This window comes from Aulonocara sp. 'chitande type north' Nkhata Bay, linkage group LG3, assembly GCF_057382095.1.
Source record: "Aulonocara sp. 'chitande type north' Nkhata Bay isolate Kocher_YH1m ecotype deep benthic linkage group LG3, A_spYH_male_GT1.1, whole genome shotgun sequence".
In the NCBI taxonomy this organism is placed as follows: domain Eukaryota; kingdom Metazoa; phylum Chordata; class Actinopteri; order Cichliformes; family Cichlidae; genus Aulonocara; species Aulonocara sp. 'chitande type north' Nkhata Bay.
The window spans coordinates 28,825,271-28,850,101 of record NC_141346.1 but is presented as its reverse complement, the minus strand read 5'-3'; the positions used below and the strand labels follow the sequence as shown (position 1 = coordinate 28,850,101).

The window sequence follows — 24,831 nt, the reverse complement described above, 5'->3', positions numbered from 1 at the left end:
TCTGCCCCATCAAAAATAGACCTCACTATTTTGAGCAACAGAAAGTGTGGAGCTACTTCTGGGATGCTTCCACAACTGATGGAACTGCAGTTGGAGCACAAACAATGCAGCCCCACCCGGCGTATTTCCAAAATTACTCACAATATGTCACCCGCAATTGTCAGAAATGATACGTCCATGGAGTTTCTTCTTTCATTTCACCCTCATTTATGGCAAGTCACAGAACAGAGTCAAATCAGTAGAGGATTATGGTTCATTGCAATCTGAGAATACAATGAATGCATCAATACCATTTTATCCACATGAGATGCAATTATTGTTTTTGACCTTGTATAAGTACGAAAACTGCAGGGGAAGGGTGAGATCCTCCTTTAACAGAAGATGCCATGCTATATTTTTCTGGTTAAAAAAAGAAATTTACCAAGACTTATGAATGTTGTAGGTCACTGATCAACGACAGCATTGCCATTTATTTTAGCATTAGCAGAAGAAATGGTAACTACATGCCAGAAACAATTCTTGCATGTTCAGTTTAATACATATGACTATGACACTGACAGCTGTGTTTTAAAGCCTGAATTATTTGTTCCCATTTTTAAGTGTTGTTAAGTGTTAAATCTAGATCAGTGTCTTAACACTAAGCAATTTACTTTACAACCTTTTTTTTTCCTCGTCTGGGAATGAGTGTGTACTTACCTAATGAATAAGATTCATTGGATTCGTCTGTTTGTGCTCCACATCCAATAATCCATCTTGCTTTAGCTTTGTTTAATCTCTAAATATTTACAGAAGAGTATAACTAGTATGCGGTAACACAAACAACGTCTGGCCGCTTAAACTAGAATGAGAGGTTTGCCAAGCTCCTCCTGCCCCAGGTTGAGACACTGAAAAGTCTTTTTTTCTCTCTGATGGTTACATCACCAATAAATAGACGGAAGCACTGACTAATCAATGCAGTCCATTAACTCCATTTACAGAAATGAAATTGTCTCTGGTATCCACAAAACCATAAAGAACTTCTACAAAACCATCCATAAAAACATAATTGTTCCTAATCAGTATTAGCCAAAATTCAACTTATTGTGTTAGATTATGCTGAAATATTACCCATTAATTATCTGCACAGGAAGTACTTGGATCATTGTCATGCTGTAGTGCTTTCCTGAATAATGAACGCAGTTGGCTGCTGGACGCTATAGTTTGATTTTCGTCTTTATTGACAGCCGTTTGAGACAAAGAACTGCAGGAGTTGAGGGAGCACTTTGTGCATGTCAAATTAACATTTCATTTCAGGAACAGAACAAAAGAAAACAGAAAGAAGCCAGAAGAATCATGACAGGCGTATTGCAATAATGGAGAAATCTGTCTGCAATATAAGAGGTACAACGTCTAGCTCAGAAAAACAATATCACATCCAGTGAAATTATATTTAACATCAGGTTTTAGTTTTCTGTAAACCTTTGCTTTTATGGTGACTTCTTATTTCTTGCCTTGCTAACTGGATATAGATCCTTGGAACAGCATAAAGTGGTCCCTCGCTATAACGCGGTTCACCTTTCGCGGCCTTGCTGTTTTAGCGCATGGTGTTCTCCGTCCTGATTGGCTGTAGACTATTGTACAGAATACATTCAGCTTTTAAAATTTACATAAATCTTTGATGGCTAGCAGTGTGACTCTGAAGTGCTGTACTGTATGTTTGCAAGTTTTCTCCCCGACAAACAACAATGTCGACAAAACGTTTTGCACCGTCAAAGGCAACCGCGGTTCATTCTATAATATCATCATATCATCATTCTATAATAGCGACTTATTTTTCTTGCGGGTTATTTTTGGAACGTAGCTCCCGCGATAAACGAGGGACCACTGTACACCAAAATCCAGAATGGTTTGGTTACTACACTACATGGCAAAATGCCGGTGTTTTACATATGTACAAAATAGTCTGTGTCACTTTGTTTTTTAAAAGCTGGAAAACAAAAGTGATCTGACTTGACATTTAGTGAAGGTTTGCCTATTTTATATCTTATATATTTTATATAGATATTATTTCTCCTCCTATAATACTAATTATTTTACTATTTTAAGTATTTCTGGAATTTTCCCATTTTTTGAGCTGATCAAACTAATTATTTTTCACTATAGTGAATTACTGTGAATTTTATGTAGTCCCTACCTAAAAGTATGAAACCACATGAACACTGGAGCAGCTACAGTGAACAAGTTGAGGATTTTTGCTCGGGAAAATTATGAATAGAACCTAAACAAAAATCACACTTTCAGTTCAGTTTTCCAGGTTAGATTTTAATTACTTTTATGTTAGCATTGAAAACCTGTAACACAACAATTAAAGTCGGTATATGAACTATTACTGATGTAAGCAGACGCTGTGTTTAATGTGAAGGAGTCTTTCAAAATAGATTTTTATATAGAAAAAGTGGATAATAAAATTAAGACAAAAGTAAGTAATTTGAGAATGTATAAATGTCTTGTTTCTATAATTCTATATCGCTTTACTAGTCCCTAAGGACCCCAAAGCGCTTTACACATTCAGTCATCCACCCATTCACATACTGGTGATGGCAAGCTACATTGTAGCCACAGCCACCCTGGGGCGCACTGACAGAGGCGAGGCTGCCGGACACTGGCGCCACCGGGCCCTCTGACCACCACCAGTAGGCAACGGGTGAAGTGTCTTGCCCAAGGACACAACGACCGAGACTGTCCAAGCTGGGGCTCGAACCGGCAACCTTCCAATTACAAGGCGAACTCCCAACTCTTGAGCCACGATCGCAATACCTGCATAGTTGAGACTCTGCAATCGCCGGCAAACACTTGTGAATTGATCAGGGAATCTGAAGTGACCAGTGGTTACCAACTGGTCTCTTAACCAGTTATGGAGAGGTTCACTGTCCAGACCTTTAGGGTTATGGATAAATGATGTACAGTTAATTCACAGTCAGAAGGACTCTCATGTATTAAAAAAAGATAACTCCCCCTCGCAAACTACTAAAGAATCTGTAGTAGTTAAGTGGCACCCTGAGGCAGGTGTAGGCGATAATTATACTGTACATTAGCTGTGTTTGAACAGCTAATCTGATAATAGTGTGTATAATGCAAAAAAAAAAAAGAAGAAAAAAAAAAAAGAGGTGACCATGTTTTCCAAACTCTATGGAAATGTCCAGTGTATTCCTATAAACAGTCTAACGCATAAAGATATTTGGAAAAAACAAAGAATTTGTTTCTCTTTATTGTATTTTGTTAGAACTAAGTCCTTACTTTCCAGGACACAGACAAACAATTTTGTGGCATTGTAGTTAAAAATGACACCTTTTAAACTAGGGTTGTCAAAAAATGAAAATAAACTAGAAAAAGTTGCATTTCCTGCAAAAATGCTCTGTGAATGCCGTGTAGTGGAATCTGCTGAAAACAGCTGAATAAGGAAAACTATGTGCTGAAAGAAGGTGAAGAAAATGAAAATTATGCTGGAAACAGAGGAAGAAGCAGAAATTTTTGCTGAAAAGGGGTGAAAAAACTGAAAATTCTGCTGAAAAGTAGAAAAGAATCTGAAATTTCTGTTGAAAAATAGTTAAAAAAGTTTAACTGTTAACTGAAAAAAATGCATAAGTGGGATTCAAAGCTGGGCCTCCTGCTCTGAGAACAGCTGCTCATCTCACTGAACTAAAACACAGCTCACCCTGGCAAGCAAAATCAGTGACCACACTGATAATGTGGTCCATTTATTTTAATGGGACAAACAGATAATAATAATTTTAATATGTCAAAAAGTATTGAAGTTATAAGCACCGGAAAGAGCAGAAATAGCAGAATATTGTAAAATTTAAACGTTAAGTTAAGCGCCAAAAAACGTACGGAAGCAACTAGAATAATATAGTGGAATAAAGTATAAAGAGAAACTGGATCTCGGATTGGGCACTCATTTGCATGAGTTTCAATACCAATAGTGCCGTCTTTGTCTATTCCAGTTGACAAATAACCGCAGACAGTCGGGCACACAGCTCCTCCTTCACTAACAGCTGAAGTGTTTCACATTGACAACACTAAACAATGCTTCAGGAGGAATTTTGAGAGGTCAGCCTAACCCCCAAGAATATTCAAGTACTAAACAATTGTCATAAATGTTAACCTGACAGAGCACATGTTAACGTTAGCTGCTTAACTATTAGCAATTACCCTTTAGTCACAAATCCAGCCTCAGGGGGTCACAAGCTAATGCACTCCCAATAACTGGCACTAGGATAATTAGAATGGGTGCATCGGAAAGCAGAACTGGAATAAAATCTGTAAAAGAAAAAAAAAGAAAAAGAAAAAAAAAAAGCAGATTCATCTGCACCCAAACATACCTTTATCCAATGGCAACATTATCCATCTTTAACTTTAAAAACATATTTATAACTCTGTTACCTTTATTAGACTGCCAAGTTACCATTAAGGTGACAGCTAGCCACTTTGGTTAATAACAAAATGGTAACATTAATGTGGGAGTTAAGCAGTAAATGATATCGGTCCTGCTCATCTCTACCATTACATTTATATTATTTAATTTTACAGGATGACACAATAATTTGTCTGTAGAAACTACGGTTTCTCTTAGCCTTCAATCACCCAAGTATCATACATTCTGCCTCTGCCTTAAGTGTTTTATCTGATGTAGGTTACTACAATGTTGTAATTTACACATCCACAAATATGTGAGGGTCCACATAAATTCAACTGAGGGTGAATGCAAGGATGTCCCCATATCTCTAATTTGTTGTAACCGGGCTCAAATACAAATGCACGTCTCCTCCAAGTGAAGTACAAAGTCATGTAGTAAGCACCACTGCTTTGTGTAGTGTCAGCTTTAATCCGCCTGATCTCTCAAACCTGATAACAAAGTTCAGTTTAAAATCAAGATACTTAGACGAGAATTAAGTCATTCAGTTGATAAATCGTCCAATAAAAATTTCCGTCAGAAAGCCTGTAATGATTGGGTGACTGTGTTTGACGGCCTGTGTGTGTGTGTGTGTGTGTGTGTGTGTGTGTGTGTGTGTGTGTGTGTGTGTGTGTGTGTGTGTGTGTGTGTGTGTGTGTGTGTGTGTCCATCAGTCCTTTGGCTCATTAGCTCAAGGTCCCGAGGGATTGTTTTGAGGCTGCTGTTTTGAAGGACTGGTGATGATGTTCCACTCACTGACAATATGACTCTACTACCAGCTGTATGTGTGACGTGTGTGTTCTCAGCTAATAAAGCATATATGACACTGATTAGTGTGAAGCTACAGTTGTGTAAATGTAAGTGTGTGTTTCCATGCGTTTGTGTACAGAGTGATAAGTGATCACTCTGCTGATTAACAGCACCACCACTTCCTGCCCCATCAAAACAACTGCATTAAATGTGTGTGTGTGTGTGTCTGTGTGTGTGTATAATGTGACTGGATCAGCCACTTCTGGTGCTATCACACTGAATGAATAGCTGTGATCAGTGGTTATCGCTGATAACATGTTATATAAGAGATATAACCTGTAGGTGCAATGACATCCACCATCATTATCATCCATTGTAATCTGTGATAAACAGAAAGCTACCCACATTATGTAATAACTGTCTAGCAGTTGCATAAAATACATGTAAAAATCTCTGTTTAAAACGTGAGCTTTTTCACTGGTTGATAACAACATGAGAGCTTTTTTTTGGGTGCATAAACCTAACCAGCCTCGCACACTCACCTCCAGTTGTTTAAGATGCAAAAATATATTTATTTGCAACACTTACCATTACGCCTGCACCAGGCAAGTGTTTGATCACAAAAAGGCCATTTTATTTAAGAAGTGACTGAAAAACTGAAAACAGCCAGCGTGTTTCAATGACTGCAGTTGTAATTTTTTTCTATACGAATTAAGATCTGAAAGAATGATTAGATTAAGGTAGAGACGTAGAGTACCTGTGTTACATTAAGGCCCAATGGTCTGCAACATCATCAGTCCCTTTTATATATGCTTGCTCTTAAGGCAAACAAAACAAAACAAAACAAAAGGTTCAATGACTTATTTACACTAAGGTTGGGCAATAAAATCTTTCCAACTGACAATCGTTAGTCCAATAACCGACCATAGGGATATACTCAAGTATGTAATCATGCACAGACTGATTTGCATGTTTACAATTTCTAAGTTTTGTTATGAGGGAATATTTGACCTTTACTTGTTTGTTTCAGTATTAATGAAGCTACGTTTTGGATTATTCATTTATTTATTTATTTGAGATGCAACAAATCGCACAAAAGACTTAACTTTACATAAAATATTTTTTTAATGTTTGCTGGAAGAGAGATTTAGATTTTTGACTTACAAAATTAAACAAAAAGTATTTGTTGTTTGGTTGAGTGTATGAGACAGATAAATGCTGGAACAGCCTGTAAACACGGTTATCCAGTCTTTAAGCCTGACATAATTAGCCGTGCCTGGGTCCAAATTCTTCTGCAGATCCCCAAGTCACACGACCACTGCAGCATCACTGAGAGTTAAAAACTGTCCAAATCCTTTCATCTTTAATAAAGTGATCAGTGTTGCTGATCTAAAAGGTGTAACAATTAAGTTTAACGTCCAGGCATCCATGAAAACTGAATTTATGAAATTTAATGGAGTTAGAAGTTAGCAGGAAGTTAGCTTGCTAGTTTCCATCTAAATATCATATACCATGTTCTGACTGAGGGATTTATGAAACAAATTAAGACGTACAGCTATGGTATCATTTCTGACATAAATGAAGACAAGAAAGTAAACAGCAGTGACTTTTATAGGGTTACTGAAGTTTGGCTAGCTGGTATATAATGATGTGCTATGTGATCGCTAGCGACACAGCTATGTTAGCATAATGTAAACAGTGAAGCTGGAGGATGAACAGCAACTTTTTTTCCCCACTCGATAAAAGTTAATGTGAGGGTTCCCGAAGGTTCGGGACAAATGCAATCGAATGGCAGGATGCAGTAAACAGACCAAGCTTCAGTCAGGAGAACAACTGAGATAATCAAATTCAAATCAAATTCAAATTTTATTTGTCACGTACACAGTCATACACAGTACGATATGCAGTGAAATGCTTAGACAACTGCTCGTGACCTAAAAAAAAAAAAAAGGAAAAGGCTATGAATAAGAAAGGAAATAAATATGAAAAATTAAAAAGGGTAAATTTAACTAAGAAGGAATATAATATAAATTAAGGTTAAAAATGAAATAACTGTACAACACAAATTAGAATGAAGGGTAAATTTAACTGAGAAAGAATAAGATAAAATATATAATTTAAAGTTGAAAATAAAATAACTGTACAACAAAATACACAATACACAGTATAGAACTATATAAGAATGTATGAAGAAATATAAATAAATAAATAAATATATACACAATAACAGCAGCTGTACAAGTATTAACTGGAAATGAAGAATATAGTGACCACTGTTGTGCAATCCACATTATGTCTTGTGCAGTGCAAATATGCTTAAAGTGATTTAAGTGATGAAGTGAAAACAATGTCCAGAATGTCCAGTGTGTGTGTAAGAACCATATGTGTGGGTCAGTACTGTGTGGTGGTGTGAATGACAGACCGTATCGCCTGCAGGAAGAAGCTCCTCCTCAGTCTCTCTGTGTTGTTGTTGTGTGCTGTTCCCGAACCAGGTTAAGATGTTTCCCGCCAGGATGCTCTCTATGGTGCACGAGTAAAAGTTCCTGAGCACCTTGGAGGGCAGTTGGAAGTCTCTCAAGCGTCTGAGGTGGTAGAGACGCTGTCGGGCCTTTTTCACCACGGTGTTGATGTGACAGGACCATGACAGGTCCTGCGTGATGTGAACTCTGAGGTATTTGAAGCTGTCCACTCTCTCCACTGGGCACTCGTTGATGACGGGGGTCTGGTAGTTCCTCTCCTGCTTAGTGCTGAAGTCCACTATCAGCTCCTTTGTCTTACTGACGTTTAGAAGGAGGTTGTTCCTCTGGCACCAGTTCTCCAGATTCCTAATCTCCTTCAGGTAGGCCGTCTCGTTGTTATCAGAGATCAGGCCCACCACGACTGTGTCGTCAGCAAACTTGATGATGGTGGTGGAGCTGGTAGTGGCCACACAGTCATATGTGTACAAAGAGTACAGCAGGGGGCTCAGAACACACCCCTGGGGGGCTCCAGTGCTGAGAGTGGTGGAGGCTGAGACATGTCCGCCCATCCTTACTGCCTGTGGTCTGCCAGTTAGGAAGTTGGAGATCCACTGACACATAGATGAGCTGAGTCCCAGATGCTCCAGCTTGGTGGTGAGTGTGGAGGGAATTATGGTATTAAATGCAGAGCTGTAGTCTATGAAGAGCATTTTAACATAATTCCCCCTTCTAGTGTCCAAGTGAGTGAGTGATGTGTGGAGGAGATGAGAGATGGCATCGTCTGTGGAACGATTTGGACGGTAAGCGAACTGTAGTGGGTCCAGTGTGTCTGGTAGTGAAGAAATGATGAAGTCTCTGACCAGGCGTTCAAAACACTTCATCACTACTGAGGTGAGGGCTACAGGGCGATAGTCATTGAGAGAAGCAGGGTGGGGTTTCTTCGGGACAGGAACAATGATGGACTCTTTGAAGCATGTGGGGATCACCGACTGAGATAAAGAGATTTTGAATATTTCAGTGAACACAGGAGCTAGCTGGTATGTGCAGTCTCTGAGGATACGACCTGGGATGCCGTCTGGTCCTGCTGCTTTCCTGGTGTTCACTCTCTTGAAGGCTCTCCTTACTTCATGCTCGGAGATGACGAGCACGTTTCCGGTGCTGGCAGTATCTTCCTGTCTGCAGCCGTTAGCGCCGCTAACACTAGCATTGTTGGAGTCCTTAGCTGCAGCCTCGAAGCGAGCATAGAAAGTGTTCAGCTCGTCTGCCAGAGTCACGGCCGCGTTCGTCATACCGGTTGTTGGTGCTTTATAGTCCGTTATTGTCCTTAGTCCCCGCCACAGGCTCCTAGAGTCACTCTGTTGGAGTTGTGACTCTAGTTTCCTCCCGTAGCGCTGCTTCGCCTCTTTCACCGCCCTCCGCACGTTATATGACGCGGCTTTGTACGGGTCCATGTCCCCCGTCGTGAGTCCCGTGTTGTAGGTAGCGGCGTGGGATCTCAGAGCGTCGCGGATGGTTTTATCCACCATCGGCTTCTGGTTGGGAAACGTTGTGATAGTCTTTGTCTCCACGGTATCATCCGCTAGTTTCCCGATGAATCCTACAACCGCTTCCGTAAACATGTTGACATCATCATCGGAGTTGTTTCTGAACATGTCCCAGTCTGCGTCATTGAGTGTGTCCTTTAACGCGGCCACTGATTGATCCGTCCAGCGCGCGACCTTCCTCTGAACCGGAACTTCCTGTTTCAGCCTTTGTTTGTATTTTGGCATGAGGGAGATGGCGGCGTGATCAGATTTGCCAAACGGAGGGCGGGATTGTGCCTTGTAGCCGTCCTTGACCATAGTGTAGCAGTGGTCCAGTGTCCTTTCACCTCTGGTGGGGCAGGTGATGTGTTGATAAAAGTTCGGCGCTGCGCGTTTGAGGTTGGCGCTATTAATTATCTTTGTCTTAAAATCGCTGGGAGCCAAAATCGCAACTGAAAATATATTTACTGCACGGCCCCGATGCAGATCATAAATATCAAATAATGCAATTAAAAGAAAGCAGTGCCTCTAAAGACAATTCATTCAGCAATTACATTTTCCACCCCAACTCTGAAGGCAATTTAATAATACATGATGATGATGAAATTTCTAGGAGGCTGTGTTGCTGTATGTGTGAGTATGCACTGCAACACGTGCAGCTCCTGTCATGTATCAATGCATGCTCAGTCGAGTGTATAGGCATCTCAAGTGTGCTCACATGCATCACAGTGTGCGTGTGTGTGTGTGTGTGTGTGTGATGAGGTATCATGGCAATCATTTGCCTTCTGAGTGTCTCCTGAAAGATCATTGTGACTGTTATTACAGAGAAAAGAAGAAGAGTGGACATGAGGAGGAAGACGTATTGGTTTCACAATACTGGCGCTAAAATTGTGACATTTTGACCCACTGTTTTGTAATTACCGTCACATGACTCTGTTTTTGCAGAGAGAAAGGCCTCAAAAGAGTGTGCATTAGGAGGCAGGAGTCACAGTGCTGTGGGAGACCAGGAAACAAGATCACATGAACATCAATCACATGAAGTACCTTGATTTCTTTTTCCCCCTGGACTTTTCACACTTCATTTCATTTTCAGTCGCTGTGAAGTACATACTCCACAACCATGTTCACCCAGCCATTACTGTAAAAACAACAATCTACACTGTGGACCAATGTACCGTTACACACTTTGTTGGTAGAATAAAGTGGAAGGGATAGAGGAAGACAAGAACGGGGAGGATGGTGAAAGGGGTGAGGTAAGAAGAGGAAAAAAGGAAGGGGACTAAACAAAGACTGAGCTATCATTTTAAAGAAGAAGAAGAAGAAGAAGTACTAGTACTGCAAGATGACGGAGAGAAAAGCAGCAAGGCGAGGGGAGAGAAACGAAAAGAAGACCCAAAATAGAAAACCAAGCAGAGAGAGAGAGAGAGAGAGAGAGGGGCAAGGAAAGAAAAGAGGTTGCGTGAGATAGACAAGACACTCGACGTCACAGCTTTGCCTTTGAGTGAAGTGATGAGAGGAGAACGGGGAGCGGAGGGAAAAGAAAGGAAGATGAAGGGGGAGAAAAATAAGACAGGAGGGCGACAAGTGGAGCGAAAGAGAATAACAAAATGAAGGCAAATGAGCTAAGTGAAAGAGGCGGAGTTAGAGAAGGAAGGAGAAGTGATGGAGGAAGATCAAAGAGGGAGCAGCATGGACAAGGGATCATCAGTGAGTGATGAGAAGGAGAAGGGGGGAGTGAAGAGTCCAGGAAGGATGGAGTGCACTGCCTGTGTTTCACTCTGCTGCACAAAACAATCACAAGTCAAGCACCTCTCTCTCTCAAAAATAAAAGAGTGGAGGAGGAACAAAAAAGTGATGGAAAGAAAGAGAGAGAGGACTGTGGTAGTTTAAAAAAAACAAAAAGTCCTCACCCACACAGGTCAAAGCTGAGCAAAAAAACCCAAAACGCTTCCTGTCAGCTGAAACCCAGCTTCATATCACACATGTGAAAACTCAAAGAGCTCCAAACACCATCGCAACACCAGCTGCACATTTACTTATTGCTCGTTTAATGACATCACAAGCCTACAAAATGGAAATGAAATGAAAGAAAATAAAAATATTCATTCTCTAGCTTTAGGCCAACAGTCTCTACGAACTCACAGTGAAAAGCCAAATCTGCAGTAATGTCAGCAGGCAGAAAGGAGCAAATCCTCATTCACAGAGGATGAATCTTTTCTTAATAAATGCCCAAACCTCTTTCTGCAATAGCAAATTCTGTAAAACTGATTTTATCCACTATTTAATACTTTTTCAATATATTTTCTGTTAGTCGTCCTACATTATCCCTTTAAAAGTCAGGGGCAGTGATATACTAGTGAGAAGCTTAGGGTAACATCACATTGAAACCTGTATGTGATCAAGTTCCCCTTTTGTTAAAAAAATGTTTTTAATTCTTTTAGCCACTTTTTCCTCCTTTACAAAGAAGTCCCACAGAGTAGGACTTAGCAAAAACGATTCTGCACTGTGCATGATACTCCTACTCCCAGCTCATCATTTTTCAAAATGCAGTGACTGTCGAGATGATGCATACTTTAGTCCAAACCGGGATCAACCTTTTCTTCTTTCAGCTGCTCCCTTCAGAAGTTGTAGTCGATCATTTTCATGATCACCTCCATCTCACTCTACCCTACCATCCTCCTCTGTCACACCAGCCTTATGCACGTCCTCTTTCACCACATCCATTAATCTTCTCTGTGGTCTTCCCGTTTTCCACTTACTTGGCAGCTCCATCTTCAACATTCTCCATCCAGTATATCCACTATCCCTCAGTTTGACATTTCCAAACCATCTCAGCCTTGCCTCTCTAACCTCATCTCCAAACTGCTAAACCACACCTGTCCCTGTGATGCACTCATTTCCAATCTTCTCCCTTCTGGTCAAGCCAATGAGAATATCTTCAGCTCAGCCTCCTTTTTGTCAGAGCCACCGACTCCAAACAATAAGTCACAGCAGGTTATACCACCAGCTTCTAAACCTTCTTCTTCATCCTTCTGGCACAAACTACCCCAACACTCATCTCCTCCCACTCCAACCTGTCTGCACTCTCTTTGTCACCTCTCTTGGGCACTGTCTGCTTTGAATGGTCAATCCCAGGTATTTGAACTTCCATCCCTCTTCTCTCCGGCGCTTACCTCCACCTCTCCAGGATCTCTTCCACCTGCTCCCTAGTTTCACTACAGGTGTCTGAACCTAACAAGCACCTGAAAATCAAACACATCTGGAATTGGAAAACAAACAAACAAACCAAAAAAAAAAAAAAAAAAGAAGGAGGAAGAAAGAACCCAAAACACAAAGGTCTAATTAGGACGTGAAGCACAGCCTTCTGTCTCCTGAGGTTAATGTGGTTACTGCTGGTTAACTGCAGTTGTTGTGCCTGAAACTGCATGTTTCAGGCACAACAACAGTAACAGAGTAAAAAAAAACATTTTAAGGACAAAAACCTGTCCTGGGAATTTCCCTGTAAAACACATGATATGTGAGCAGCGAAAGTAGGAAAGGAGAAAATAGGTGTAAAGTGCTGACAACAGCTTACACAAGGTGAGAAGCAAATACAACACACTGAATTCGCACATGATGTTATCCAGTGACTTGTTACCCCCCCTCCTGTCTTCCTCACGAGTTGCAGACACACACAAGCCAAATCTGTGTGACTTTTGTCAATTACAGCTCAGCTGGAACATAAACATGTTTAAAGCAGCCACGCTACTCCCAACTAAGCCCATGTTTTGTGGGCCTACAGACAAGGCCAATCAAACAGTTAAGACCAAATGTGACCCATAAAAGGGCTAATAAAGGAATGCTCATTGCTATCTGGATACAGCCATGAATACAACCTAATTCACTGTAAAACCTTTCTTCTCCACAAAATAAGGCAAAGTGGGGTGAATCTGCATGCATTCACAAATCTAAACATAGCCAAGCCTCTTCAAACTAAAAAACGAAAACAAAAAAAACAAAAAAACAACGCAATTCAGTCAATAACGGCGGAGCACGCATCATGTTAACAAACCTGGTGGATGATCATAAACCTTCAGCTGCTCCTTTTTCACATGTTCAGATTTTAGATTAACAGAGAAGCTGCAGCCACCTGATGATAATGTTCAACAATGCAAACACCAACTCCACTGGTTCTCTTATGCATGTTAAAGCCCTCTCAAAGCACTTTTACTCCCATGCTTTGAGTTCTCCACTTTTATCTCGTTTTTTCATCTCTCGCCTCTGTATCCCAGCACCCTCGTTGATGCTTGTGCTTAAGAAATGCTAGATGCTGGTTAAAAGTCACACGTCAACTTTCCATCGTTTATAGTGCAATTTAAGAGAAAGAAAGCACACAAATCTGACTCCAGTATAAGTCTTTAGAGCTCTATCTGCACACCTTAAATGCATCCCTCTCTGCAGCTGCTGAGGTAACATTTGGACGAAGCACAAAAAAAGATGGGGAGGGGGGCTCACTGAAGTGTGTTGCATAATCAACACCATCGGAACAAACAGCAGAAAAACATGAAAAACCCTGACATTTTGTGTCTTGGGAGACGTTCTGTGTCAGAATACAGATTGACAGACCACGTGACTTTTGCGCATTGCTTTGTGGGTACCCGTGGCAACAAAATCAAAACACTGCATCGAGCGCTAGTATTTCCAGCACCGGTAATCATTAATTCTGCGGTTTTAATCCCTACTTGCATTTTATTTGGCCCCAAAAACAGTTCTGTACAAAATGACGGAGAACACGGCAGGTCCGTACAAAGACTGACTGGACGAAAAGGCAAAAAAAAGGACGGGGAAAAAAAATCAAAGGAGTGAAAGGGTCAGACCCATACGAGCATACAGAGTGGAGTAAGGACGTTAGCGTGCTGCCCAACTTTCATCACGCACATATTTATTATTATATGGTAATAAGTGTGAGTGCATACACTCACAAAATGTTTAGTAACTTCAGATCCCTGCAACAAGCCCAGGTCCAGTTTACTTTGGTGATTTGGACTATTCCATTTCCCAGCTGTTCTTTTGTTTCCCCCCTTTATTTCCTGTACAGGCAAACACAATCGTTTCAGGTTGTAGTATTACACAACATTTTCAGATCTAATAGAAATAAAATGAGTTTTTCGTAATTCATTCAATTTATTGTCTTTATTTATAACTGACATTGTTTCATTCTATTATAGAATCTTACAGGAAAGAGGCAAAATTGTAAAAATCCATTATGCTTTATTAGCTGCTTCGGTGAAAAACAAATCAACAATGCAAAAAAAACCCAAACATTGCAAAACAACATATTGGAAAACATGTATTCATCACTTGATTGCTTCAATACTTGGGCACATATATGCGGGACTTTTCGTGGCTGTTTTGAGCTCTCTCTCTCTTAACCGATCAAATCTTGCTGTGGTAGCAGCTTTAAACTCGGTCTGACACAGGCTGATACAGGTTGATAGAGGGTGCCCAGTCTGGATCGCATTCCAGCATTTTGTAGGCTGGTTTTCCTACAAAACACAACAAACATTAGCCCACAAAGCCACAGTGAACAAAGCAGCATAGCACAACGATTTCAATTCAAATCAATATAAGACTTATTTGTAACCTACATCAACAATTATGTTATGATAAATTAAGTAATAACTACAACAGAAGATGTACCTTTGTGGAAATGCTTGGAGCAGATTAACCTGTGAGCTGGAGTGTTCTGGGACTTTATATTTGGTCTTCGAATGGCTGCAATCCAGGCCATCCGTCGCCTCTTTGTTACTTCGGAAACATGGCTTAAACAATTTCTCTTCCACGACGTAATCCGATAACAACCGATCTCTTTACCCGTCGGCTTCCCGTGGCTGACATGCGACCGGCTATTGCAGTTAATAATACAACAGCTTCTTGCTATTTTTTGTGTTTCTTTTTATCTCCATGTGACTGTTTTCATGTGAATGCCTGCGTACGCTAGTACCACTTGCCACTCGTTCCCAGAATCCTTTGCGGTTTTACCCCTGAATGACGTCACATTTTCAATCTCTATATATAAAGGTGGATGAGACTGACTACCCATCTGCTTTGATCAGAGCCAAACTGGATGTTGTGATATTAGTCAGTGCTTTAGCTGAATCTTCCTTAGACATTTAATGTGTTATGTTGATTTCATTTGATAGATTCCCCCCCCCTAAATACTTACTCACTGTTAATTATTAGATTTGCCAGGGTGATAGATCACCCAGTATTAGCTACAGTATTTGCTATATTATCTTATATATTCATATTTAAAATGATGAATGAAAATGTAAAAGGTAATAAAGAGACAGGGAACTTTGCAACGTCTCTGTTGGAAACACCACAAACACAATCAGTGTCTGATCCAAGCAGAGCCGTAGAGAGCTTAAAGGGGTAATCCATCACTCATTCTCACATTGACACTACATAACTATTGGCCGATATATCAGAAGATCTCATTGTTTGAATCTAGCTAAACAGTAGTTTGTTTAATTTGACATTTAACTTACATGAAAAAATATACAGTGATTGGATACATCCACCAAGCACCTCGCTCCTGAAGGATACCTGCAGTCCATTCTCATTCCCGAGGCACAATATACTGACGATTTGTCAAGTCCCGCGGCGTTCCTGAGGAATGCGAAAGGTGACCTTCCGCATTCTTATGCTACGTGCCGGGTTATAGATAAAATCCAGTACAATAACGCTCCCGAGGTAGTACTCATTCCAGCCATGTATTCCAGTCCTAACGCTAACCAGAACCTTATCCCAAACCTTAACCAGCACTTTAATCATTTTAGATAGTGTTTTCCAAAACGATTTAAGTAAAATGAAAGTACATATGTAGATTCATTCCAAATGGTTCTCATATTTCCTTTGTTTTGTTTTGTTTTTTTTGATCTTGTAATCTACACAGCAAATCCAGCATGTCCAAATTAACACTGTCTGATTTGATTTCAACACTATTAAAGTGTCTATATGGGTCCACACCAGAGAGTGTTAATTTAACTCTTTTTGGAGAGTTGGTACGTTAACTCTGATTTAGTGTTAAACACCAAATCTGTCTGGAGTTGATAATTTAACACTTGGTGTTAAGAGTTTATATATTAACTCTCAAAGAGTATTTTAGTTTAACTACGTAAGAGTTATCTTCTAATTCATTCTAAAAAGTGGGAATTTTACTGTTCTGAACTTCTAGAAATTTCTTTTGGAAATAAACATTTACTAAAAAGATGCAATGGTTTTTGGAAAACATTTATTCTGAACTGTGCACCACAATTTCAAAACATTTTCTGAAAGATGTAACAGTATACATGTTCTCACTTTCATTAGAATTTTGTTTATCAAAAGGTCTGACATGGTAAATGCAAATAACAGCATTCTCATCACTTATTTCTTCAATACAATATGCATGTCCTTCATTCATCACTTTGTGGAACTTCAACGCACTTCTGCTCTCCCCCATATTCCATCTTCACAAGCATATCCTGTGCGGAGATTGAATAAAAATTAGTTGACACTAATTAACGGCACAAATAATCCAGTAAACAATTGCAGCACAGTAAAAAAAAAAAGGAATTCTCTTTGAGCCATTACTTGTGTAAAGTATTTTCCCAAAAGACAAGGACACAGGCAACAGGTAATACTGAACTAAATGTAAAACCTCAACTTTTTTCATTTTAACCTAAACCGTGTGCACAAAACTCTGGAGGGATCTAAATGCTACCGTAGAACCCAGTCAGGACGTCTGCTACTGCTGTTTGCTCGTTTTTTTATTTTTTTTTTATGGGCGATCGTTTTCAGGCTTCAAGTAGCACCATTATACCAACATTTCACATTCTACACATTGTTTTAGGTGTATTTGACCAAAAGTTTGACTGAAAATTCACATGCAAGCTTTTTTTCAAGGCTGTGGTATTTGCCCGCAAACAATACCTTTAGCTAGCTAAAACAGAATATTATGCTATCAGCGAGCAACATGGCTAATGCCTTTCACACAGCTTTGTCTCAACTCCAAAGAGCCACAGAAGTAAAAGCTAATAACAATTGAAACAATCTTTGAAAAAATGACTTACCAAGCATGGCAAACAACTCAAATATGTAGAGCAAAATGTTCTGAAACGGCTTCACTTCAGCTTCGATTGGAGCCGTGCTGGGGGCGGAGTCTGTGAATTTACTCTCTTGGTGTCATAGCCCCTCTAGGAGTTCAGAGTTAAGAGGTCAAGAGTTAATGTTTCCATTGTAACACCTCCAGATTTGAAATAGAAACACTCATTTTTAACACTCGATTTTAACTACTATCATTTTACACCTCAGAGTTACATTAAAAGAATGTGACTCTGCTTAGAGTAAAATTAACTCTACTTTTGCAAGGAGACTATTAACACCAAAAAATTTAACACTTTTGAATTTGCTGTGTAGGGACGTCTTGGGTGCCTGGAAGTGTAATATATCGATGATTTGTCACCTAGCATATGCTTTGGGAGTAAGAACGTGTTAATACCTGCACACAGATCTGCTTCTGATATTTTGATGTGAATACCAACAAGAAGTCTACTAATATTCTATATTTCAGTTTCATATGTTTGTGAAACATATTACCCCAAATGGTAGAGAATTTTCAAAAAAAATAAAATAAAATCGGGATCTAGATCAACTCCAGGGGTTAATCACTTCTGCAGAAAGTTTTTAGTCACCATAGACTGTAAGATGTTGCAAAGACTGGCGATCTTGCAGAGGCACAATTTCAGAAACTATAGTTAGATTAACACTAAGACTTTTCCCATCATGCTCCAGATGAAAATTTACCACAAAAAAGTTGATCAATGGATCACATACAGAAGCAGGTTTTTGTGTTTCTACTGAAAAACAAACAAACAAAAAAACAATACAAAAGTGTTGATTTAACTCGAGCATCAAGACCCTAATCCAAGACAGTATGAGCATTTATGTACATTAAAAATATAACTGTGACACTGAAAGTGTTGGAAAACTACTTCAGAGTAAGGTTGTCCATAACTATACAGTCAAACAAACAAAAACTGAACGCATAAATTGAACCAACCACAAAGCTCTTTGTCAGAGGTAATTAACAGAGACACAAAACAGACCAACAAATGACTAAGACAACGGATTAATAATCAAAACTGATTTGTGTCAAATGACTAATCACTTTAATTGTTAAAAAGGAAAAAAGGGTCTCCTCGAATCTGCTCCGGCAACAAATATTCAGCTGCTGCTACTGCTGCTGTAATTACTCGTGATAATTAGGAGGATCTAAATTATTTTGTTGTCCTTTTGTCCCGACTCACACAAACATGTCGGCTTTCCCTCACAGAGGCGTGGAGCTCGGGCTGAAATGAACGTTTCACAATTGCTGACAAGCAGATGTTTCGCAATTAATTAAAATCTCAAGCTACAACTGGGCGCAATAATTGTTCCTTTGCTGCTGGATGTTCGTGTTGTGGAGCCACTGCTGTGTGTGTGTAAACTTAATGTTTAGTCTGACATTTCAAACAAAGCTTCCCGTCAGAAGGAAAAGGGAAACGCTTAAATAAAAGTGTGTGTTGGGGGGGACGCAGCTTAATATGCAGGAAAAGCCGTTGGGTCCGCGGTGGCGTGCGCACTCATAAAAACAACACATGCGCACGTTCTGCAGCTCCATCCGTCTCTTCTCACTTTTTTAATTTGTTTTTTTATTTCTTCTCTTATGTGCTCTCATATACACGCGCGCACGTGTCTGCATGAACAGAGAAAAGCACAGTCTAGCCACACGTGCACGCCCGCCCCCTAAACCCCCGCCCCCAAAAAACACTGCACAACATCCTTCTCGCACAGGCAAAACGCACGAACGCGCAAGAACCGAGCCTTCGGAGACCAACACAAACTCTGCAGCCCTCCTCTCTCTCCTTCTCTCTCACACACACGCGCGCGCGCGCGCGCGCGCACTCTCTCTACACCCCCTCTCTTCCCAGCATTAGTCAATAGAGTCAGGATACATAAACCACCCACCAGTCACCCAAAGCATCTCCCAGCCAAACCCTACCTCTCTCTCTCTCCCTGAAACAACACACATACAACCCGCAACAGCCTGAGCAAGAACAGGACAAGAACAGCAAGAACATTCAAATTCTTAAATTAAATCAGGCCAAGTGCCCAGAATTCATAAACACGCAACAGCACGAATTCAGGTAAGCAGCGCACCCAGGTTGGCTTATCAGCACGTATGAAAGCAGCTCCAGCTCAAGTGTGAAGGTGTAATACAGTCAGAACATGTGGGAGGGATGGACGAGAACTGTGGCACAAATTCAGTCTTTCTTTGGGTTTAAAGCACATCTGACACACTCCAGTCTTTTTTTTTTTACTTGTTGTTGTTGTTAAGACCAGGCGTGTGGAGGAAGCTCTTAGTTGAGGACAAGCCGTATATAAAAGCTGTAAAAGTACCAGCTTTATTGGCCCTTCATTGCTGCTCTTGCTTATGTTAAAACTGACGCTCCAACACCATGGCCGACGTTTAATTTTGGGGAAACATGATAACAGGTACAGCCGAGCGCTGGCGCAGTTTCCAGGCAGCCTTTCAGTTATCTTGTTTATTTTTTAAAACCGGCCACAGCTTCAGTCAATTAATCAATTACGGACGCATACAGGTGTTAATTCGCGCTGTTTGCCGGTTTAAGCCGGATTTAGAAGAAGTCAATGTTTGGTGGCTCTTACCTTTTTGTCCGGAGAGCTTGTTTCTCCGTTGGTGTGGGGAAAAAATAATAAATAATAATAAAAAACGGCCGCTGCGCTCCTCCAAAATGAACGTTAACTCCCTTCTCCCTGGAGGTCTCGCGCACTTCACGTGCGGAGCTTTCTCACTCTCTGCGCTTGTCTGTCCGTCTTTCTGTCTTTTCTTTTCTCGCGGGATTTCCTCCTCCACCTTCCAACCGTCTTCTTGTACTTCTCCTCCTCCTCTTCTTCTTCTCTGCTTCTTCTTCTTCCACCACTTTCTTCTTCTTCTTCTTCAGCTCGTTCTCCTCGCGCCATCCGGACGAAGACGGAGCGGCTCGCGACGCTTGTGCTCGTGCTGCTGATGCTGCGCCTCCATCCTGACGCCGGCGGCTGCTTCAGCGGGAGATAGCAGAGATGCTCTCTCTCTCTCTCTCTCTCTCTCTCTCTTTCTCTCTCTCTCTCTCTCTCTCTGTGTGTGTGTGTCTGAAATCTAAATCCTGTAGCTACAGGTGATGATTTTTTTTAAATCCGAGATAGAGTCTTAGTGCAGCCCACGCGGTTGCTTGCAGAGTGTCTTGTTTCCACAGAGAGGCGTCGGTAACCGCAGCGTTTGACACGGACGAGATACCACTTCACGTCCTCTCGATCTCTCTCGCTGTTGACCCCCATCAAACGAAATGGTATAGATCCACTCCATTTCCACTCCACTGCATTTGGAATAGGAACGCTCCTCTCTGTTTCTTTTTGATTTATATGGTCGTATTTTTCTTTTTTGCGACAGGCGTGTTTAATAAAGACTTTGCACGTTGATGTTTTCTACTCAGCTCAACAAATATTTGATAAGGCATCCAGCACTTTAATCGTTATATTATGGAGTTGTTAAAACAGTGGTGCTTCAGCATTTCATTACACAGTTAAGGATCTTTATGCTTCTTTTGTTGCAAGGAATACTGAATTATCTTTACCCTGCATTTATTTGTGACGTTTCTGACAAATAAATGCAAACTAAAGGATGGACAGATAGATCAATAGATGGTTGCAATAATTTTTAAGCATGATAACTTCATAAAAGCACAACACAAGGGGAAAGCATGACATTTAAGTAAATCTGTCAAAAACCAAAAAGAACATTTCAGAAAATAGCACACATAAAGCATGTTTCATACAAATAACTATTCAGAAAATCAATGAAAGCAAAAACACCCGATTTCATCTATTTTTTTCATAACTTGTTCACTACACCAAAATAATCCAACTGTTTAGTTTTTTTTGTCTTATTTTCAATGAAACCTTCTGTTTAAATTGATTCTTAAACCACTTTTCACCCCTAGAACAGCCTGTAGACTGAGTATGTGAAATTCATTTTACATTGTGGGCCACATACAGCTCACTTTGATCTTAGGTGTGCCGAACCAATGAAATCCCTCTTTCTGCTTCTGGGAAAAGTGCATTTTCAACAGTATGTCTCAGTTTTTTCACATGATAAAGAAACATTGCTGAAGTAAATGAAAGAAATCTCTCAGCGTGGCTGTTTGGGGTTAAATTATAAGCAATAAATGTGTAAAACTACAGAAAAAGTTCTGGTAGCTCGATGACTTGATTGTGTGGAATCTCTATAAAACAACACACATTTGGAGAGTCAACGGTGACAAAAAACAAATGAGTAGACTTCAGTTATTTGGGGGTTTTTTTTTGTCTGTGTAGTATGAAGGACTAGTATTAAAACACATTTTTAAAGTCCAAAATTTATGGCCTCGTTAGCATTTTCCAAAGCCCCCCAGTGGGCTGTAGTCTTTGCCGGACTGATAAAAATCTGTGATGGTCTAAAATGTTACACAGAGGTGAAATTGAAATATGAGTATTACAGTCTTAATCCATGACATGTAATCTGCTACCCTGCACCATCTCCGTCAACAGGATGGATTTAATGTTGTGGATTTGTTTAGCAGTTGCACAGTTCAATCAGCTGCATTACTTTTGCTCTTCCTCCCCCTATAGTTTAAACATTAGTAGGCAACTAATAGGTGCCTGGAATCTGATCATTACTGACCCTTTTGAAGGTTGTTTTTTTAAATTTCTCTTCCATTAGTATTACATCCTTGGGACTAGCTGAAGTTTTCTATCTGATGCTGGACAGTGTTTAGAGACTTTCGTCCATGCTCTTCTTGCTAATTAGAGCTGTCAGTCATTGCCAGGGGGCGGGTCTCAAGTGCAGAGGCCAGCTGGAAATTTGAGGGTGCAGCTTGAATGCTAAGGAGGCTTTGAAGCAAAGGTCCAGTTAGACGTGCACTGAAATTAAATGGTGACCTCTTGTAGTTAATTAAGGGCACAGCAGCAGTCCCCTTTATGAACTACAGAAAATAGAGACTGATAAGTTTGAGGAGATAACTATTTTCATTTTATTTTATTTGAAACAAAACTGGTGCCTTATTGATTTTCTGATGCCTAATGATCAACAGGTAAAGATTTACTGTGACAGACTGGCGACTTGTCCAGGATGTACCCCACCTCTTACCCTATGGCACCAGCTGATGGATGGTAAAGATTCACAACAAGAGGTCACAGGTGTGTGTAAAGTGTTATACTGCAGCTGGTTGTAATTTTCATGGTGACTGCTGTCCTGTCAGAGGTACACTAATGCCATAAAGCGGCTTGTAGTGCAAGAAGTTGTTAATACTTAAAGAGAATATCTATTTTCTAATTACAAACCATTGAAACTGTAAAGAAAATCCAGGAATATCTTTTAAAAAAACATGTAAAGCACTAGTTAAAGACTTCAGGCTGAACCACTGGAGCTAGACAGGCCTCAGACAGGTGTACATACAGATTGCAGTTACACAAGACTGAGACAATCATATGTTCTCCCACCTTGATGTAAAATTGAAGCTAGCCTTTATTGATTCCCTTAAATGGATCCATTGTATTTAATAATATTTAATTTTAATTATTAGGAGCATTGAGCAAGCATTGTGCAGTTACCTTGGGATGTTTGGAAGACTGTAAAGGTCAAATCTCAGACAGGAAACCAAAACAAGAACAGGAAGAACATGCAGACTTGGTATACACTTGCTGCGAGGTGATATTGTTTGCCACCTGGCCATGAGTCCTTATTGTTTTCATCAAGACTTGGTGTCCCATCAAGACTTAATATATTGATTAAAAACAACCCCAATTAACCAAAAAAGTTTGGATATTGTATGAAATATACATTAAAAAGATGCAAGAAGACGTTATCTCTCTTTTCTCTTTTAAAATCTTTAAATACAGCAGCACAGACCAGACTGATGGGAGACTACATTCTGTAGTGGTCTTGCAGAAGCACCTTGTTTGGCCTTGGGGTTTACCCAGAGTAAAGCTGACCTTACTAGCAGGTCTTAGCCTCCACATTCTCTTTTGTCTCTACCATGAGGGGGGACAGAGAGACGAGAACCATAAAGTTAGAAATGCAACATGATTTCAGTGTCTTTTTATTCTGGGGAAACATTAGTCCTGTGCACACACAAAATGTGGACTCGAACTCTAAAAAGAAAACTGCTTCTTTAGAATTGACGTCATTGCCTTTGAAGACCAAAGTGTAACAGTTCAGCTACTCCAAATACACTGATGTCGTACCAAATTCACTCCCTGTGTTCATCTCATCTGATGCTAAATGTTCCAAAAGGAAAGAATGAATACATTTGTGTGTGTGTGTGTGTGTGTGTGTGTGTGTGTGTGTGTGTGTGTGTGTGCATGGTAGCAAGTATAATCCATCATAACGCAGACACCTGGTGCCTCTGCTATTGCCCCTGCTTTTCCTGGACAGTGTGTGTGTGTTTGTTCTGCCCAGTGTGTGGGAGTCGGTATCCATGGGACGCCTGATTCAATTACTGGATCATCATGAAGAGATGAATGGAAAGATAGAGAGGGAAGGAAAGAGAGACAGGGAGGGAACAATTGTAGGAGGATAAGATGAAAAGAAGAAGAAGAGTTAGAAATAAGTCAGAGAAAGGGGACAAAAAGGAGATCAGTGGAATTGAATCTGTGTGTGTGTGTGTGTGTGTGTGTGTGTGTGTGTGTGTGTGTGTGTGTGTGTGTGTGTGTGTGTGCGTGTGTGTTTGGGTGGGGGGGCGTCACAGCGTGCAAGAAAATTGTTAGATGAAGGAATTGAAAATACATTAAAAGATGACGAAAGAACAAATTGAAGGGAAAGGACTGGAAGGGGGCCTAGACTAGTAGCAGAAAAGCTGGATGTATAACAGAGCCAGGTTGGGGGTTGGGGGGGGGGTTAAAAGTGAGAGATGGATAAAACAGTGGAAAGATATAAGAGCGGAGGGAGGCGAGAGACGGTTGTTCATCTCTACAAGTGTGTGACATTTTCCAGAATAGCGGCTTGTTTAAACCAAAGCGTTGCGACGAACAAGCATGTGTGTTAGTAGAATCTGGCTCCGATAGATTACTCTGAGCTTAACCAGCACACACACACACACACACACACACACACACACACACACACACTCTCTCTTTTAGGTATGCTACCATAAAAGCAGAAGGGCAGAAGGCAACCTGCATCTTTATAATAAATGGAGTAAGAAATATGTGTGTTTATAATTTTTCACTAATCCATCTCGGCTGTATTAGACTCTTACTTTTTCTCAAACATGAAAAGACCAGCTTGCTGTTCAGAGGCCATATGGGGCAAATAATCTTATCACAAAAACAATTTGTTCCCAAGAGACCCGGTTAACCTCACTGTAATGGATAATCATTGGTGAACAAACTTACAGTATACACAGAAATTAACAGCTGATTCATCTGATAGTGATTCAGTCACCACATCTTTCCAGTCAGAGTGGTTAGAGCCCATTACAATCACATGTTTTCCTGGACACTATGATATCATGTTATCATCATGATATCCAAACATATTTCCTGGGGTTGTTCAAGGAACGCACAT

The 24,831-nt window shown here is 40.3% G+C and overlaps 1 protein-coding gene across 1 annotated transcript in view; it reads right to left on the bottom strand.

The window, feature by feature from the left end:
* The window catches only part of trpc5a (transient receptor potential cation channel, subfamily C, member 5a), a 217,915-nt gene extending 197,448 nt beyond the window's left edge, over positions 1 to 20,467 (bottom strand). The window contains exon 1 of the mRNA XM_086275570.1: positions 19,899 to 20,467. The gene's annotated coding sequence lies outside the window, so the exon portion shown is untranslated. The remainder of the gene's footprint in view (positions 1 to 19,898) is intronic.
* Between the last annotated feature and the right edge of the window lie 4,364 nt (positions 20,468 to 24,831).